At 48.0% G+C, this 16,822-nt stretch overlaps 8 non-coding genes across 8 annotated transcripts; all 8 read right to left on the bottom strand.

Moving 5' to 3' along the window:
• Positions 1–907: 907 nt before the first annotated feature.
• Positions 908–1,100, bottom strand: LOC142267426 (U2 spliceosomal RNA). The gene has a single exon (XR_012733322.1). It is a non-coding gene; the product is annotated as a U2 spliceosomal RNA (small nuclear RNA).
• Positions 1,101–3,289: 2,189 nt separating this feature from the next.
• Positions 3,290–3,480, bottom strand: LOC142267352 (U2 spliceosomal RNA). The gene has a single exon (XR_012733257.1). It is a non-coding gene; the product is annotated as a U2 spliceosomal RNA (small nuclear RNA).
• Positions 3,481–4,867: 1,387 nt separating this feature from the next.
• On the bottom strand, positions 4,868–5,060 carry LOC142267424 (U2 spliceosomal RNA). The gene has a single exon (XR_012733320.1). It is a non-coding gene; the product is annotated as a U2 spliceosomal RNA (small nuclear RNA).
• Positions 5,061–7,249: 2,189 nt separating this feature from the next.
• LOC142267340 (U2 spliceosomal RNA) lies at positions 7,250–7,440 on the bottom strand. The gene has a single exon (XR_012733246.1). It is a non-coding gene; the product is annotated as a U2 spliceosomal RNA (small nuclear RNA).
• Positions 7,441–8,827: 1,387 nt separating this feature from the next.
• On the bottom strand, positions 8,828–9,020 carry LOC142267423 (U2 spliceosomal RNA). The gene has a single exon (XR_012733319.1). It is a non-coding gene; the product is annotated as a U2 spliceosomal RNA (small nuclear RNA).
• Positions 9,021–11,209: 2,189 nt separating this feature from the next.
• On the bottom strand, positions 11,210–11,402 carry LOC142267422 (U2 spliceosomal RNA). The gene has a single exon (XR_012733318.1). It is a non-coding gene; the product is annotated as a U2 spliceosomal RNA (small nuclear RNA).
• Positions 11,403–13,591: 2,189 nt separating this feature from the next.
• Positions 13,592–13,784, bottom strand: LOC142267421 (U2 spliceosomal RNA). Its single transcript, XR_012733317.1, has one exon. It is a non-coding gene; the product is annotated as a U2 spliceosomal RNA (small nuclear RNA).
• A 2,189-nt stretch (positions 13,785–15,973) lies between these two features.
• On the bottom strand, positions 15,974–16,164 carry LOC142267553 (U2 spliceosomal RNA). The gene has a single exon (XR_012733419.1). It is a non-coding gene; the product is annotated as a U2 spliceosomal RNA (small nuclear RNA).
• Between the last annotated feature and the right edge of the window lie 658 nt (positions 16,165–16,822).

Here is a 16,822-nt window from a genome sequence, read left to right as displayed (position 1 = left end):
TAGCCCACCCTCCCACCCAAAGAACAACTTCTTCTGCGCAGCTTGTTTTCTAGGCAGCAGCGCTATTGTGATGTCATCGGGGGGCATTGTGACAAGCCGCCAGTGTTCCGTCTCTTCATGTTGTGCACAGTTCAAACGGAAAATACATCAACAGGCAGACTACAGAAAAGCTTACTATCAAAGGTTAGAGGGGGGCTTTCTCAGAGGGCTTTTTACAGTTTTTCTATTCCCAATTAGCCGTTTAAGTGTACTTATTGAAAGTAGTAATTCTTTCATAGGCCGCCCTTTCTTAGTATTTGACGTTCCTTATATTGCGGTATGAGGCTTCGCAGTAGGTTGCAAACATTCATCACCCATGACTGTCCCCAATTGAGCTCAGAAGCTCAATGTCTATCATGACCTCTCTTTTAGAATGTCCAAGAGCAAGCAAACTATTCCTCCAGGAGAGGGCGCCAACAGACTACTAAAGAGATCATCATTACTCAAAGAAAACCCCAAAAACCAATGCATGATAGGAATAAACAGGTAACTTTCTTTGGAGTGGAAGCGGAGAGATCGCACCAGATGCCAATTCTAGATCTTATCACACCTGTGGTCACTGCAGCAGCAGGTGAATCCACTTTGTCCAAAAGGGATCTATTCCATTCAATTGCAAATGATCTAGATAAGACAGAGAACTGCAGCACGGGGACATAGCCGAGTTGGTCAGGTTGAGTGGTGATGAGTTTGCTATTTGGATGAATAAAGAAAGTCAAAAGTGTGAAAGATAAAAAACAAAAGGAGGAAGTGTGAAAAGTGAATGGGCCAAATTGAGGTGCATATGAAGACGTATGCTTTCTTCCAATTCATTAAATCGGGCTAATATGAATCAGGTGAATTGAGTTCTGCTTTTGGAAACTGGGTTAAGAAGGGGTGCACCGTTCCTGGAGGTACTGCAATACCAGGTCAATGCGTGGAGTGGACAGAGCAAGCTCTTTTTCCATCTCCCTGTTCTAAAAATCCATTTAATATATGGTCCCCAGATAGGGGACGTATCAGATATTAAACTGATAAGAACAGATTTTTGATTTAATGAAGCTTTCCAAAGCACCACAAAAAATGCATGACCGAAGTCACACCAAAAACAGTGCAAAGGCTAGGATTCGTGTGGACCCCACCGTGAGGAGAGGGTCCCCAAAAATCAACCCCGTCCCTCCGAGCCAGAAGGCCACAGCAAGGGTCAGGGATCTTCGGTGCTCTCCCAAGCCGAAGCCTGGTTGAGCCTTGTCGTTGCTCCCAGCGTCCACCCAGGCATCTTACCCAAGTGGAGTAGAGAGCTACTAGTTGTTGGTTTCGCAGCCGAAACTGCCCGGACCGTCAACCGGTGTTGGTTTCTCAGCCCAAGGCTAACCGGACCTCCAACCGGGTGTTGGTTTCTCAGCCGAAGCTGACCCAGACCTCCAACCGGGTGTTGGTTTCTCAGCCGAAGCTGACCCAGACCTCCAACCGGGTGTTAGTTTCTCAGCCCAAAGCTGACCAGACCTCCGACCGGGATTATAAAAATTTCCCTTCCTAGCCAGAAGGCCGGGATAGGGTAATATGCTCAAAAAGTATGAAAAGGCAAGGTACGGTGTGCTACAGAGCCCAAGGCTTGCCGGGGTCCCAAGCCAGCAAGCTCAGACTCACTCCAGGGTCGTCAGTCCTGGGGCACGTTGTACCATAGCCCCCCACCCTTACTCAGTCTAATAGCCTCGATCCTGGTAGGGCCATGTTTTCCTCTAGATGAATATACTATCCACCCAGAGTACTAGCAAGCGCAACCTTCCAGTGTGCATTGTATCATTGTACTAAGGTGGCCTGGAGCTTAAACCACCTCTTCGAACAACACTACACTTGATCTTAGCCAAAAGGCCGAGAAGCGATAACCAGAATTGGTTTGGGCCTCGAGTGGCACCCTGGCCTATGCCGGACACATCTTAGGGAGAGAGAGCGAGAGGGAGACAAACCCACGCCTACACAAGACATTTTGTCACCCAAGCCAACCCTTGAAAAGGCTGCTTTGCAGAGCAAAAACAAGAAGAATGGTGCGTTTTGCAGCCGCCGCCCACTGCAATGAATCTGAATAACTCCTCCTTTAGGGCGCAAGCAACTCCCCTCCCCCTTGCAGTCTTTCCAATTCACGATACAAAAAGACGGACAGGACAGGTTGCCTGACTTTCCGTCACTGCCACCCTTTGCCATCCTTACCCGTAGAAAGCCCTTTCATCATCCCCAAACCCTAATCTTTTCCCTTTCCTTCCCAGCCCCCAAACCCTGCCCTCTGTACCTTTCTCACCACCCGCTTCCCTTCTCCTGTCATCCCCCTACCACCCGGGAAAAAAAGAGATTGCCCCCTCCTTCCACTAGCCCACCCTCCCACCCAAAGAACAACTTCTTCTGCGCAGCTTGTTTTCTAGGCAGCAGCGCTATTGTGATGTCATCGGGGGGCATTGTGACAAGCCGCCAGTGTTCCGTCTCTTCATGTTGTGCACAGTTCAAACGGAAAATACATCAACAGGCAGACTACAGAAAAGCTTACTATCAAAGGTTAGAGGGGGGCTTTCTCAGAGGGCTTTTTACAGTTTTTCTATTCCCAATTAGCCGTTTAAGTGTACTTATTGAAAGTAGTAATTCTTTCATAGGCCGCCCTTTCTTAGTATTTGACGTTCCTTATATTGCGGTATGAGGCTTCGCAGTAGGTTGCAAACATTCATCACCCATGACTGTCCCCAATTGAGCTCAGAAGCTCAATGTCTATCATGACCTCTCTTTTAGAATGTCCAAGAGCAAGCAAACTATTCCTCCAGGAGAGGGCGCCAACAGACTACTAAAGAGATCATCATTACTCAAAGAAAACCCCAAAAACCAATGCATGATAGGAATAAACAGGTAACTTTCTTTGGAGTGGAAGCGGAGAGATCGCACCAGATGCCAATTCTAGATCTTATCACACCTGTGGTCACTGCAGCAGCAGGTGAATCCACTTTGTCCAAAAGGGATCTATTCCATTCAATTGCAAATGATCTAGATAAGACAGAGAACTGCAGCACGGGGACATAGCCGAGTTGGTCAGGTTGAGTGGTGATGAGTTTGCTATTTGGATGAATAAAGAAAGTCAAAAGTGTGAAAGATAAAAAACAAAAGGAGGAAGTGTGAAAAGTGAATGGGCCAAATTGAGGTGCATATGAAGACGTATGCTTTCTTCCAATTCATTAAATCGGGCTAATATGAATCAGGTGAATTGAGTTCTGCTTTTGGAAACTGGGTTAAGAAGGGGTGCACCGTTCCTGGAGGTACTGCAATACCAGGTCAATGCGTGGAGTGGACAGAGCAAGCTCTTTTTCCATCTCCCTGTTCTAAAAATCCATTTAATATATGGTCCCCAGATAGGGGACGTATCAGATATTAAACTGATAAGAACAGATACTACACTTGATCTTAGCCAAAAGGCCGAGAAGCGATAACCAGAATTGGTTTGGGCCTCGAGTGGCACCCTGGCCTATGCCGGACACATCTTAGGGAGAGAGAGCGAGAGGGAGACAAACCCACGCCTACACAAGACATTTTGTCACCCAAGCCAACCCTTGAAAAGGCTGCTTTGCAGAGCAAAAACAAGAAGAATGGTGCGTTTTGCAGCCGCCGCCCACTGCAATGAATCTGAATAACTCCTCCTTTAGGGCGCAAGCAACTCCCCTCCCCCTTGCAGTCTTTCCAATTCACGATACAAAAAGACGGACAGGACAGGTTGCCTGACTTTCCGTCACTGCCACCCTTTGCCATCCTTACCCGTAGAAAGCCCTTTCATCATCCCCAAACCCTAATCTTTTCCCTTTCCTTCCCAGCCCCCAAACCCTGCCCTCTGTACCTTTCTCACCACCCGCTTCCCTTCTCCTGTCATCCCCCTACCACCCGGGAAAAAAAGAGATTGCCCCCTCCTTCCACTAGCCCACCCTCCCACCCAAAGAACAACTTCTTCTGCGCAGCTTGTTTTCTAGGCAGCAGCGCTATTGTGATGTCATCGGGGGGCATTGTGACAAGCCGCCAGTGTTCCGTCTCTTCATGTTGTGCACAGTTCAAACGGAAAATACATCAACAGGCAGACTACAGAAAAGCTTACTATCAAAGGTTAGAGGGGGGCTTTCTCAGAGGGCTTTTTACAGTTTTTCTATTCCCAATTAGCCGTTTAAGTGTACTTATTGAAAGTAGTAATTCTTTCATAGGCCGCCCTTTCTTAGTATTTGACGTTCCTTATATTGCGGTATGAGGCTTCGCAGTAGGTTGCAAACATTCATCACCCATGACTGTCCCCAATTGAGCTCAGAAGCTCAATGTCTATCATGACCTCTCTTTTAGAATGTCCAAGAGCAAGCAAACTATTCCTCCAGGAGAGGGCGCCAACAGACTACTAAAGAGATCATCATTACTCAAAGAAAACCCCAAAAACCAATGCATGATAGGAATAAACAGGTAACTTTCTTTGGAGTGGAAGCGGAGAGATCGCACCAGATGCCAATTCTAGATCTTATCACACCTGTGGTCACTGCAGCAGCAGGTGAATCCACTTTGTCCAAAAGGGATCTATTCCATTCAATTGCAAATGATCTAGATAAGACAGAGAACTGCAGCACGGGGACATAGCCGAGTTGGTCAGGTTGAGTGGTGATGAGTTTGCTATTTGGATGAATAAAGAAAGTCAAAAGTGTGAAAGATAAAAAACAAAAGGAGGAAGTGTGAAAAGTGAATGGGCCAAATTGAGGTGCATATGAAGACGTATGCTTTCTTCCAATTCATTAAATCGGGCTAATATGAATCAGGTGAATTGAGTTCTGCTTTTGGAAACTGGGTTAAGAAGGGGTGCACCGTTCCTGGAGGTACTGCAATACCAGGTCAATGCGTGGAGTGGACAGAGCAAGCTCTTTTTCCATCTCCCTGTTCTAAAAATCCATTTAATATATGGTCCCCAGATAGGGGACGTATCAGATATTAAACTGATAAGAACAGATTTTTGATTTAATGAAGCTTTCCAAAGCACCACAAAAAATGCATGACCGAAGTCACACCAAAAACAGTGCAAAGGCTAGGATTCGTGTGGACCCCACCGTGAGGAGAGGGTCCCCAAAAATCAACCCCGTCCCTCCGAGCCAGAAGGCCACAGCAAGGGTCAGGGATCTTCGGTGCTCTCCCAAGCCGAAGCCTGGTTGAGCCTTGTCGTTGCTCCCAGCGTCCACCCAGGCATCTTACCCAAGTGGAGTAGAGAGCTACTAGTTGTTGGTTTCGCAGCCGAAACTGCCCGGACCGTCAACCGGTGTTGGTTTCTCAGCCCAAGGCTAACCGGACCTCCAACCGGGTGTTGGTTTCTCAGCCGAAGCTGACCCAGACCTCCAACCGGGTGTTGGTTTCTCAGCCGAAGCTGACCCAGACCTCCAACCGGGTGTTAGTTTCTCAGCCCAAAGCTGACCAGACCTCCGACCGGGATTATAAAAATTTCCCTTCCTACCCAGAAGGCCGGGATAGGGTAATATGCTCAAAAAGTATGAAAAGGCAAGGTACGGTGTGCTACAGAGCCCAAGGCTTGCCGGGGTCCCAAGCCAGCAAGCTCAGACTCACTCCAGGGTCGTCAGTCCTGGGGCACGTTGTACCATAGCCCCCCACCCTTACTCAGTCTAATAGCCTCGATCCTGGTAGGGCCATGTTTTCCTCTAGATGAATATACTATCCACCCAGAGTACTAGCAAGCGCAACCTTCCAGTGTGCATTGTATCATTGTACTAAGGTGGCCTGGAGCTTAAACCACCTCTTCGAACAACACTACACTTGATCTTAGCCAAAAGGCCGAGAAGCGATAACCAGAATTGGTTTGGGCCTCGAGTGGCACCCTGGCCTATGCCGGACACATCTTAGGGAGAGAGAGCGAGAGGGAGACAAACCCACGCCTACACAAGACATTTTGTCACCCAAGCCAACCCTTGAAAAGGCTGCTTTGCAGAGCAAAAACAAGAAGAATGGTGCGTTTTGCAGCCGCCGCCCACTGCAATGAATCTGAATAACTCCTCCTTTAGGGCGCAAGCAACTCCCCTCCCCCTTGCAGTCTTTCCAATTCACGATACAAAAAGACGGACAGGACAGGTTGCCTGACTTTCCGTCACTGCCACCCTTTGCCATCCTTACCCGTAGAAAGCCCTTTCATCATCCCCAAACCCTAATCTTTTCCCTTTCCTTCCCAGCCCCCAAACCCTGCCCTCTGTACCTTTCTCACCACCCGCTTCCCTTCTCCTGTCATCCCCCTACCACCCGGGAAAAAAAGAGATTGCCCCCTCCTTCCACTAGCCCACCCTCCCACCCAAAGAACAACTTCTTCTGCGCAGCTTGTTTTCTAGGCAGCAGCGCTATTGTGATGTCATCGGGGGGCATTGTGACAAGCCGCCAGTGTTCCGTCTCTTCATGTTGTGCACAGTTCAAACGGAAAATACATCAACAGGCAGACTACAGAAAAGCTTACTATCAAAGGTTAGAGGGGGGCTTTCTCAGAGGGCTTTTTACAGTTTTTCTATTCCCAATTAGCCGTTTAAGTGTACTTATTGAAAGTAGTAATTCTTTCATAGGCCGCCCTTTCTTAGTATTTGACGTTCCTTATATTGCGGTATGAGGCTTCGCAGTAGGTTGCAAACATTCATCACCCATGACTGTCCCCAATTGAGCTCAGAAGCTCAATGTCTATCATGACCTCTCTTTTAGAATGTCCAAGAGCAAGCAAACTATTCCTCCAGGAGAGGGCGCCAACAGACTACTAAAGAGATCATCATTACTCAAAGAAAACCCCAAAAACCAATGCATGATAGGAATAAACAGGTAACTTTCTTTGGAGTGGAAGCGGAGAGATCGCACCAGATGCCAATTCTAGATCTTATCACACCTGTGGTCACTGCAGCAGCAGGTGAATCCACTTTGTCCAAAAGGGATCTATTCCATTCAATTGCAAATGATCTAGATAAGACAGAGAACTGCAGCACGGGGACATAGCCGAGTTGGTCAGGTTGAGTGGTGATGAGTTTGCTATTTGGATGAATAAAGAAAGTCAAAAGTGTGAAAGATAAAAAACAAAAGGAGGAAGTGTGAAAAGTGAATGGGCCAAATTGAGGTGCATATGAAGACGTATGCTTTCTTCCAATTCATTAAATCGGGCTAATATGAATCAGGTGAATTGAGTTCTGCTTTTGGAAACTGGGTTAAGAAGGGGTGCACCGTTCCTGGAGGTACTGCAATACCAGGTCAATGCGTGGAGTGGACAGAGCAAGCTCTTTTTCCATCTCCCTGTTCTAAAAATCCATTTAATATATGGTCCCCAGATAGGGGACGTATCAGATATTAAACTGATAAGAACAGATACTACACTTGATCTTAGCCAAAAGGCCGAGAAGCGATAACCAGAATTGGTTTGGGCCTCGAGTGGCACCCTGGCCTATGCCGGACACATCTTAGGGAGAGAGAGCGAGAGGGAGACAAACCCACGCCTACACAAGACATTTTGTCACCCAAGCCAACCCTTGAAAAGGCTGCTTTGCAGAGCAAAAACAAGAAGAATGGTGCGTTTTGCAGCCGCCGCCCACTGCAATGAATCTGAATAACTCCTCCTTTAGGGCGCAAGCAACTCCCCTCCCCCTTGCAGTCTTTCCAATTCACGATACAAAAAGACGGACAGGACAGGTTGCCTGACTTTCCGTCACTGCCACCCTTTGCCATCCTTACCCGTAGAAAGCCCTTTCATCATCCCCAAACCCTAATCTTTTCCCTTTCCTTCCCAGCCCCCAAACCCTGCCCTCTGTACCTTTCTCACCACCCGCTTCCCTTCTCCTGTCATCCCCCTACCACCCGGGAAAAAAAGAGATTGCCCCCTCCTTCCACTAGCCCACCCTCCCACCCAAAGAACAACTTCTTCTGCGCAGCTTGTTTTCTAGGCAGCAGCGCTATTGTGATGTCATCGGGGGGCATTGTGACAAGCCGCCAGTGTTCCGTCTCTTCATGTTGTGCACAGTTCAAACGGAAAATACATCAACAGGCAGACTACAGAAAAGCTTACTATCAAAGGTTAGAGGGGGGCTTTCTCAGAGGGCTTTTTACAGTTTTTCTATTCCCAATTAGCCGTTTAAGTGTACTTATTGAAAGTAGTAATTCTTTCATAGGCCGCCCTTTCTTAGTATTTGACGTTCCTTATATTGCGGTATGAGGCTTCGCAGTAGGTTGCAAACATTCATCACCCATGACTGTCCCCAATTGAGCTCAGAAGCTCAATGTCTATCATGACCTCTCTTTTAGAATGTCCAAGAGCAAGCAAACTATTCCTCCAGGAGAGGGCGCCAACAGACTACTAAAGAGATCATCATTACTCAAAGAAAACCCCAAAAACCAATGCATGATAGGAATAAACAGGTAACTTTCTTTGGAGTGGAAGCGGAGAGATCGCACCAGATGCCAATTCTAGATCTTATCACACCTGTGGTCACTGCAGCAGCAGGTGAATCCACTTTGTCCAAAAGGGATCTATTCCATTCAATTGCAAATGATCTAGATAAGACAGAGAACTGCAGCACGGGGACATAGCCGAGTTGGTCAGGTTGAGTGGTGATGAGTTTGCTATTTGGATGAATAAAGAAAGTCAAAAGTGTGAAAGATAAAAAACAAAAGGAGGAAGTGTGAAAAGTGAATGGGCCAAATTGAGGTGCATATGAAGACGTATGCTTTCTTCCAATTCATTAAATCGGGCTAATATGAATCAGGTGAATTGAGTTCTGCTTTTGGAAACTGGGTTAAGAAGGGGTGCACCGTTCCTGGAGGTACTGCAATACCAGGTCAATGCGTGGAGTGGACAGAGCAAGCTCTTTTTCCATCTCCCTGTTCTAAAAATCCATTTAATATATGGTCCCCAGATAGGGGACGTATCAGATATTAAACTGATAAGAACAGATTTTTGATTTAATGAAGCTTTCCAAAGCACCACAAAAAATGCATGACCGAAGTCACACCAAAAACAGTGCAAAGGCTAGGATTCGTGTGGACCCCACCGTGAGGAGAGGGTCCCCAAAAATCAACCCCGTCCCTCCGAGCCAGAAGGCCACAGCAAGGGTCAGGGATCTTCGGTGCTCTCCCAAGCCGAAGCCTGGTTGAGCCTTGTCGTTGCTCCCAGCGTCCACCCAGGCATCTTACCCAAGTGGAGTAGAGAGCTACTAGTTGTTGGTTTCGCAGCCGAAACTGCCCGGACCGTCAACCGGTGTTGGTTTCTCAGCCCAAGGCTAACCGGACCTCCAACCGGGTGTTGGTTTCTCAGCCGAAGCTGACCCAGACCTCCAACCGGGTGTTGGTTTCTCAGCCGAAGCTGACCCAGACCTCCAACCGGGTGTTAGTTTCTCAGCCCAAAGCTGACCAGACCTCCGACCGGGATTATAAAAATTTCCCTTCCTAGCCAGAAGGCCGGGATAGGGTAATATGCTCAAAAAGTATGAAAAGGCAAGGTACGGTGTGCTACAGAGCCCAAGGCTTGCCGGGGTCCCAAGCCAGCAAGCTCAGACTCACTCCAGGGTCGTCAGTCCTGGGGCACGTTGTACCATAGCCCCCCACCCTTACTCAGTCTAATAGCCTCGATCCTGGTAGGGCCATGTTTTCCTCTAGATGAATATACTATCCACCCAGAGTACTAGCAAGCGCAACCTTCCAGTGTGCATTGTATCATTGTACTAAGGTGGCCTGGAGCTTAAACCACCTCTTCGAACAACACTACACTTGATCTTAGCCAAAAGGCCGAGAAGCGATAACCAGAATTGGTTTGGGCCTCGAGTGGCACCCTGGCCTATGCCGGACACATCTTAGGGAGAGAGAGCGAGAGGGAGACAAACCCACGCCTACACAAGACATTTTGTCACCCAAGCCAACCCTTGAAAAGGCTGCTTTGCAGAGCAAAAACAAGAAGAATGGTGCGTTTTGCAGCCGCCGCCCACTGCAATGAATCTGAATAACTCCTCCTTTAGGGCGCAAGCAACTCCCCTCCCCCTTGCAGTCTTTCCAATTCACGATACAAAAAGACGGACAGGACAGGTTGCCTGACTTTCCGTCACTGCCACCCTTTGCCATCCTTACCCGTAGAAAGCCCTTTCATCATCCCCAAACCCTAATCTTTTCCCTTTCCTTCCCAGCCCCCAAACCCTGCCCTCTGTACCTTTCTCACCACCCGCTTCCCTTCTCCTGTCATCCCCCTACCACCCGGGAAAAAAAGAGATTGCCCCCTCCTTCCACTAGCCCACCCTCCCACCCAAAGAACAACTTCTTCTGCGCAGCTTGTTTTCTAGGCAGCAGCGCTATTGTGATGTCATCGGGGGGCATTGTGACAAGCCGCCAGTGTTCCGTCTCTTCATGTTGTGCACAGTTCAAACGGAAAATACATCAACAGGCAGACTACAGAAAAGCTTACTATCAAAGGTTAGAGGGGGGCTTTCTCAGAGGGCTTTTTACAGTTTTTCTATTCCCAATTAGCCGTTTAAGTGTACTTATTGAAAGTAGTAATTCTTTCATAGGCCGCCCTTTCTTAGTATTTGACGTTCCTTATATTGCGGTATGAGGCTTCGCAGTAGGTTGCAAACATTCATCACCCATGACTGTCCCCAATTGAGCTCAGAAGCTCAATGTCTATCATGACCTCTCTTTTAGAATGTTCAAGAGCAAGCAAACTATTCCTCCAGGAGAGGGCGCCAACAGACTACTAAAGAGATCATCATTACTCAAAGAAAACCCCAAAAACCAATGCATGATAGGAATAAACAGGTAACTTTCTTTGGAGTGGAAGCGGAGAGATCGCACCAGATGCCAATTCTAGATCTTATCACACCTGTGGTCACTGCAGCAGCAGGTGAATCCACTTTGTCCAAAAGGGATCTATTCCATTCAATTGCAAATGATCTAGATAAGACAGAGAACTGCAGCAAGGGGACATAGCCGAGTTGGTCAGGTTGAGTGGTGATGAGTTTGCTATTTGGATGAATAAAGAAAGTCAAAAGTGTGAAAGATAAAAAACAAAAGGAGGAAGTGTGAAAAGTGAATGGGCCAAATTGAGGTGCATATGAAGACGTATGCTTTCTTCCAATTCATTAAATCGGGCTAATATGAATCAGGTGAATTGAGTTCTGCTTTTGGAAACTGGGTTAAGAAGGGGTGCACCGTTCCTGGAGGTACTGCAATACCAGGTCAATGCGTGGAGTGGACAGAGCAAGCTCTTTTTCCATCTCCCTGTTCTAAAAATCCATTTAATATATGGTCCCCAGATAGGGGACGTATCAGATATTAAACTGATAAGAACAGATTTTTGATTTAATGAAGCTTTCCAAAGCACCACAAAAAATGCATGACCGAAGTCACACCAAAAACAGTGCAAAGGCTAGGATTCGTGTGGACCCCACCGTGAGGAGAGGGTCCCCAAAAATCAACCCCGTCCCTCCGAGCCAGAAGGCCACAGCAAGGGTCAGGGATCTTCGGTGCTCTCCCAAGCCGAAGCCTGGTTGAGCCTTGTCGTTGCTCCCAGCGTCCACCCAGGCATCTTACCCAAGTGGAGTAGAGAGCTACTAGTTGTTGGTTTCACAGCCGAAACTGCCCGGACCGTCAACCGGTGTTGGTTTCTCAGCCCAAGGCTAACCGGACCTCCAACCGGGTGTTGGTTTCTCAGCCGAAGCTGATCCAGACCTCCAACCGGGTGTTGGTTTCTCAGCCGAAGCTGACCCAGACCTCCAACCGGGTGTTAGTTTCTCAGCCCAAAGCTGACCAGACCTCCGACCGGGATTATAAAAATTTCCCTTCCTAGCCAGAAGGCCGGGATAGGGTAATATGCTCAAAAAGTATGAAAAGGCAAGGTACGGTGTGCTACAGAGCCCAAGGCTTGCCGGGGTCCCAAGCCAGCAAGCTCAGACTCACTCCAGGGTCGTCAGTCCTGGGGCACGTTGTACCATAGCCCCCCACCCTTACTCAGTCTAATAGCCTCGATCCTGGTAGGGCCATGTTTTCCTCTAGATGAATATACTATCCACCCAGAGTACTAGCAAGCGCAACCTTCCAGTGTGCATTGTATCATTGTACTAAGGTGGCCTGGAGCTTAAACCACCTCTTCGAACAACACTACACTTGATCTTAGCCAAAAGGCCGAGAAGCGATAACCAGAATTGGTTTGGGCCTCGAGTGGCACCCTGGCCTATGCCGGACACATCTTAGGGAGAGAGAGCGAGAGGGAGACAAACCCACGCCTACACAAGACATTTTGTCACCCAAGCCAACCCTTGAAAAGGCTGCTTTGCAGAGCAAAAACAAGAAGAATGGTGCGTTTTGCAGCCGCCGCCCACTGCAATGAATCTGAATAACTCCTCCTTTAGGGCGCAAGCAACTCCCCTCCCCCTTGCAGTCTTTCCAATTCACGATACAAAAAGACGGACAGGACAGGTTGCCTGACTTTCCGTCACTGCCACCCTTTGCCATCCTTACCCGTAGAAAGCCCTTTCATCATCCCCAAACCCTAATCTTTTCCCTTTCCTTCCCAGCCCCCAAACCCTGCCCTCTGTACCTTTCTCACCACCCGCTTCCCTTCTCCTGTCATCCCCCTACCACCCGGGAAAAAAAGAGATTGCCCCCTCCTTCCACTAGCCCACCCTCCCACCCAAAGAACAACTTCTTCTGCGCAGCTTGTTTTCTAGGCAGCAGCGCTATTGTGATGTCATCGGGGGGCATTGTGACAAGCCGCCAGTGTTCCGTCTCTTCATGTTGTGCACAGTTCAAACGGAAAATACATCAACAGGCAGACTACAGAAAAGCTTACTATCAAAGGTTAGAGGGGGGCTTTCTCAGAGGGCTTTTTACAGTTTTTCTATTCCCAATTAGCCGTTTAAGTGTACTTATTGAAAGTAGTAATTCTTTCATAGGCCGCCCTTTCTTAGTATTTGACGTTCCTTATATTGCGGTATGAGGCTTCGCAGTAGGTTGCAAACATTCATCACCCATGACTGTCCCCAATTGAGCTCAGAAGCTCAATGTCTATCATGACCTCTCTTTTAGAATGTCCAAGAGCAAGCAAACTATTCCTCCAGGAGAGGGCGCCAACAGACTACTAAAGAGATCATCATTACTCAAAGAAAACCCCAAAAACCAATGCATGATAGGAATAAACAGGTAACTTTCTTTGGAGTGGAAGCGGAGAGATCGCACCAGATGCCAATTCTAGATCTTATCACACCTGTGGTCACTGCAGCAGCAGGTGAATCCACTTTGTCCAAAAGGGATCTATTCCATTCAATTGCAAATGATCTAGATAAGACAGAGAACTGCAGCACGGGGACATAGCCGAGTTGGTCAGGTTGAGTGGTGATGAGTTTGCTATTTGGATGAATAAAGAAAGTCAAAAGTGTGAAAGATAAAAAACAAAAGGAGGAAGTGTGAAAAGTGAATGGGCCAAATTGAGGTGCATATGAAGACGTATGCTTTCTTCCAATTCATTAAATCGGGCTAATATGAATCAGGTGAATTGAGTTCTGCTTTTGGAAACTGGGTTAAGAAGGGGTGCACCGTTCCTGGAGGTACTGCAATACCAGGTCAATGCGTGGAGTGGACAGAGCAAGCTCTTTTTCCATCTCCCTGTTCTAAAAATCCATTTAATATATGGTCCCCAGATAGGGGACGTATCAGATATTAAACTGATAAGAACAGATTTTTGATTTAATGAAGCTTTCCAAAGCACCACAAAAAATGCATGACCGAAGTCACACCAAAAACAGTGCAAAGGCTAGGATTCGTGTGGACCCCACCGTGAGGAGAGGGTCCCCAAAAATCAACCCCGTCCCTCCGAGCCAGAAGGCCACAGCAAGGGTCAGGGATCTTCGGTGCTCTCCCAAGCCGAAGCCTGGTTGAGCCTTGTCGTTGCTCCCAGCGTCCACCCAGGCATCTTACCCAAGTGGAGTAGAGAGCTACTAGTTGTTGGTTTCGCAGCCGAAACTGCCCGGACCGTCAACCGGTGTTGGTTTCTCAGCCCAAGGCTAACCGGACCTCCAACCGGGTGTTGGTTTCTCAGCCGAAGCTGACCCAGACCTCCAACCGGGTGTTGGTTTCTCAGCCGAAGCTGACCCAGACCTCCAACCGGGTGTTAGTTTCTCAGCCCAAAGCTGACCAGACCTCCGACCGGGATTATAAAAATTTCCCTTCCTAGCCAGAAGGCCGGGATAGGGTAATATGCTCAAAAAGTATGAAAAGGCAAGGTACGGTGTGCTACAGAGCCCAAGGCTTGCCGGGGTCCCAAGCCAGCAAGCTCAGACTCACTCCAGGGTCGTCAGTCCTGGGGCACGTTGTACCATAGCCCCCCACCCTTACTCAGTCTAATAGCCTCGATCCTGGTAGGGCCATGTTTTCCTCTAGATGAATATACTATCCACCCAGAGTACTAGCAAGCGCAACCTTCCAGTGTGCATTGTATCATTGTACTAAGGTGGCCTGGAGCTTAAACCACCTCTTCGAACAACACTACACTTGATCTTAGCCAAAAGGCCGAGAAGCGATAACCAGAATTGGTTTGGGCCTCGAGTGGCACCCTGGCCTATGCCGGACACATCTTAGGGAGAGAGAGCGAGAGGGAGACAAACCCACGCCTACACAAGACATTTTGTCACCCAAGCCAACCCTTGAAAAGGCTGCTTTGCAGAGCAAAAACAAGAAGAATGGTGCGTTTTGCAGCCGCCGCCCACTGCAATGAATCTGAATAACTCCTCCTTTAGGGCGCAAGCAACTCCCCTCCCCCTTGCAGTCTTTCCAATTCACGATACAAAAAGACGGACAGGACAGGTTGCCTGACTTTCCGTCACTGCCACCCTTTGCCATCCTTACCCGTAGAAAGCCCTTTCATCATCCCCAAACCCTAATCTTTTCCCTTTCCTTCCCAGCCCCCAAACCCTGCCCTCTGTACCTTTCTCACCACCCGCTTCCCTTCTCCTGTCATCCCCCTACCACCCGGGAAAAAAAGAGATTGCCCCCTCCTTCCACTAGCCCACCCTCCCACCCAAAGAACAACTTCTTCTGCGCAGCTTGTTTTCTAGGCAGCAGCGCTATTGTGATGTCATCGGGGGGCATTGTGACAAGCCGCCAGTGTTCCGTCTCTTCATGTTGTGCACAGTTCAAACGGAAAATACATCAACAGGCAGACTACAGAAAAGCTTACTATCAAAGGTTAGAGGGGGGCTTTCTCAGAGGGCTTTTTACAGTTTTTCTATTCCCAATTAGCCGTTTAAGTGTACTTATTGAAAGTAGTAATTCTTTCATAGGCCGCCCTTTCTTAGTATTTGACGTTCCTTATATTGCGGTATGAGGCTTCGCAGTAGGTTGCAAACATTCATCACCCATGACTGTCCCCAATTGAGCTCAGAAGCTCAATGTCTATCATGACCTCTCTTTTAGAATGTCCAAGAGCAAGCAAACTATTCCTCCAGGAGAGGGCGCCAACAGACTACTAAAGAGATCATCATTACTCAAAGAAAACCCCAAAAACCAATGCATGATAGGAATAAACAGGTAACTTTCTTTGGAGTGGAAGCGGAGAGATCGCACCAGATGCCAATTCTAGATCTTATCACACCTGTGGTCACTGCAGCAGCAGGTGAATCCACTTTGTCCAAAAGGGATCTATTCCATTCAATTGCAAATGATCTAGATAAGACAGAGAACTGCAGCACGGGGACATAGCCGAGTTGGTCAGGTTGAGTGGTGATGAGTTTGCTATTTGGATGAATAAAGAAAGTCAAAAGTGTGAAAGATAAAAAACAAAAGGAGGAAGTGTGAAAAGTGAATGGGCCAAATTGAGGTGCATATGAAGACGTATGCTTTCTTCCAATTCATTAAATCGGGCTAATATGAATCAGGTGAATTGAGTTCTGCTTTTGGAAACTGGGTTAAGAAGGGGTGCACCGTTCCTGGAGGTACTGCAATACCAGGTCAATGCGTGGAGTGGACAGAGCAAGCTCTTTTTCCATCTCCCTGTTCTAAAAATCCATTTAATATATGGTCCCCAGATAGGGGACGTATCAGATATTAAACTGATAAGAACAGATACTACACTTGATCTTAGCCAAAAGGCCGAGAAGCGATAACCAGAATTGGTTTGGGCCTCGAGTGGCACCCTGGCCTATGCCGGACACATCTTAGGGAGAGAGAGCGAGAGGGAGACAAACCCACGCCTACACAAGACATTTTGTCACCCAATCCAACCCTTGAAAAGGCTGCTTTGCAGAGCAAAAACAAGAAGAATGGTGCGTTTTGCAGCCGCCGCCCACTGCAATGAATCTGAATAACTCCTCCTTTAGGGCGCAAGCAACTCCCCTCCCCCTTGCAGTCTTTCCAATTCACGATACAAAAAGACGGACAGGACAGGTTGCCTGACTTTCCGTCACTGCCACCCTTTGCCATCCTTACCCGTAGAAAGCCCTTTCATCATCCCCAAACCCTAATCTTTTCCCTTTCCTTCCCAGCCCCCAAACCCTGCCCTCTGTACCTTTCTCACCACCCGCTTCCCTTCTCCTGTCATCCCCCTACCACCCGGGAAAAAAAGAGATTGCCCCCTCCTTCCACTAGCCCACCCTCCCACCCAAAGAACAACTTCTTCTGCGCAGCTTGTTTTCTAGGCAGCAGCGCTATTGTGATGTCATCGGGGGGCATTGTGACAAGCCGCCAGTGTTCCGTCTCTTCATGTTGTGCACAGTTCAAACGGAAAATACATCAACAGGCAGACTACAGAAAAGCTTACTAT

Source organism: Anomaloglossus baeobatrachus, unplaced genomic scaffold (genome assembly GCF_048569485.1).
Source record: "Anomaloglossus baeobatrachus isolate aAnoBae1 unplaced genomic scaffold, aAnoBae1.hap1 Scaffold_295, whole genome shotgun sequence".
NCBI classification, from domain to species: domain Eukaryota; kingdom Metazoa; phylum Chordata; class Amphibia; order Anura; family Aromobatidae; genus Anomaloglossus; species Anomaloglossus baeobatrachus.
The sequence above is the reverse complement of the archived record's forward strand: the minus strand, read 5'-3'. Positions and strand labels throughout refer to the sequence as shown.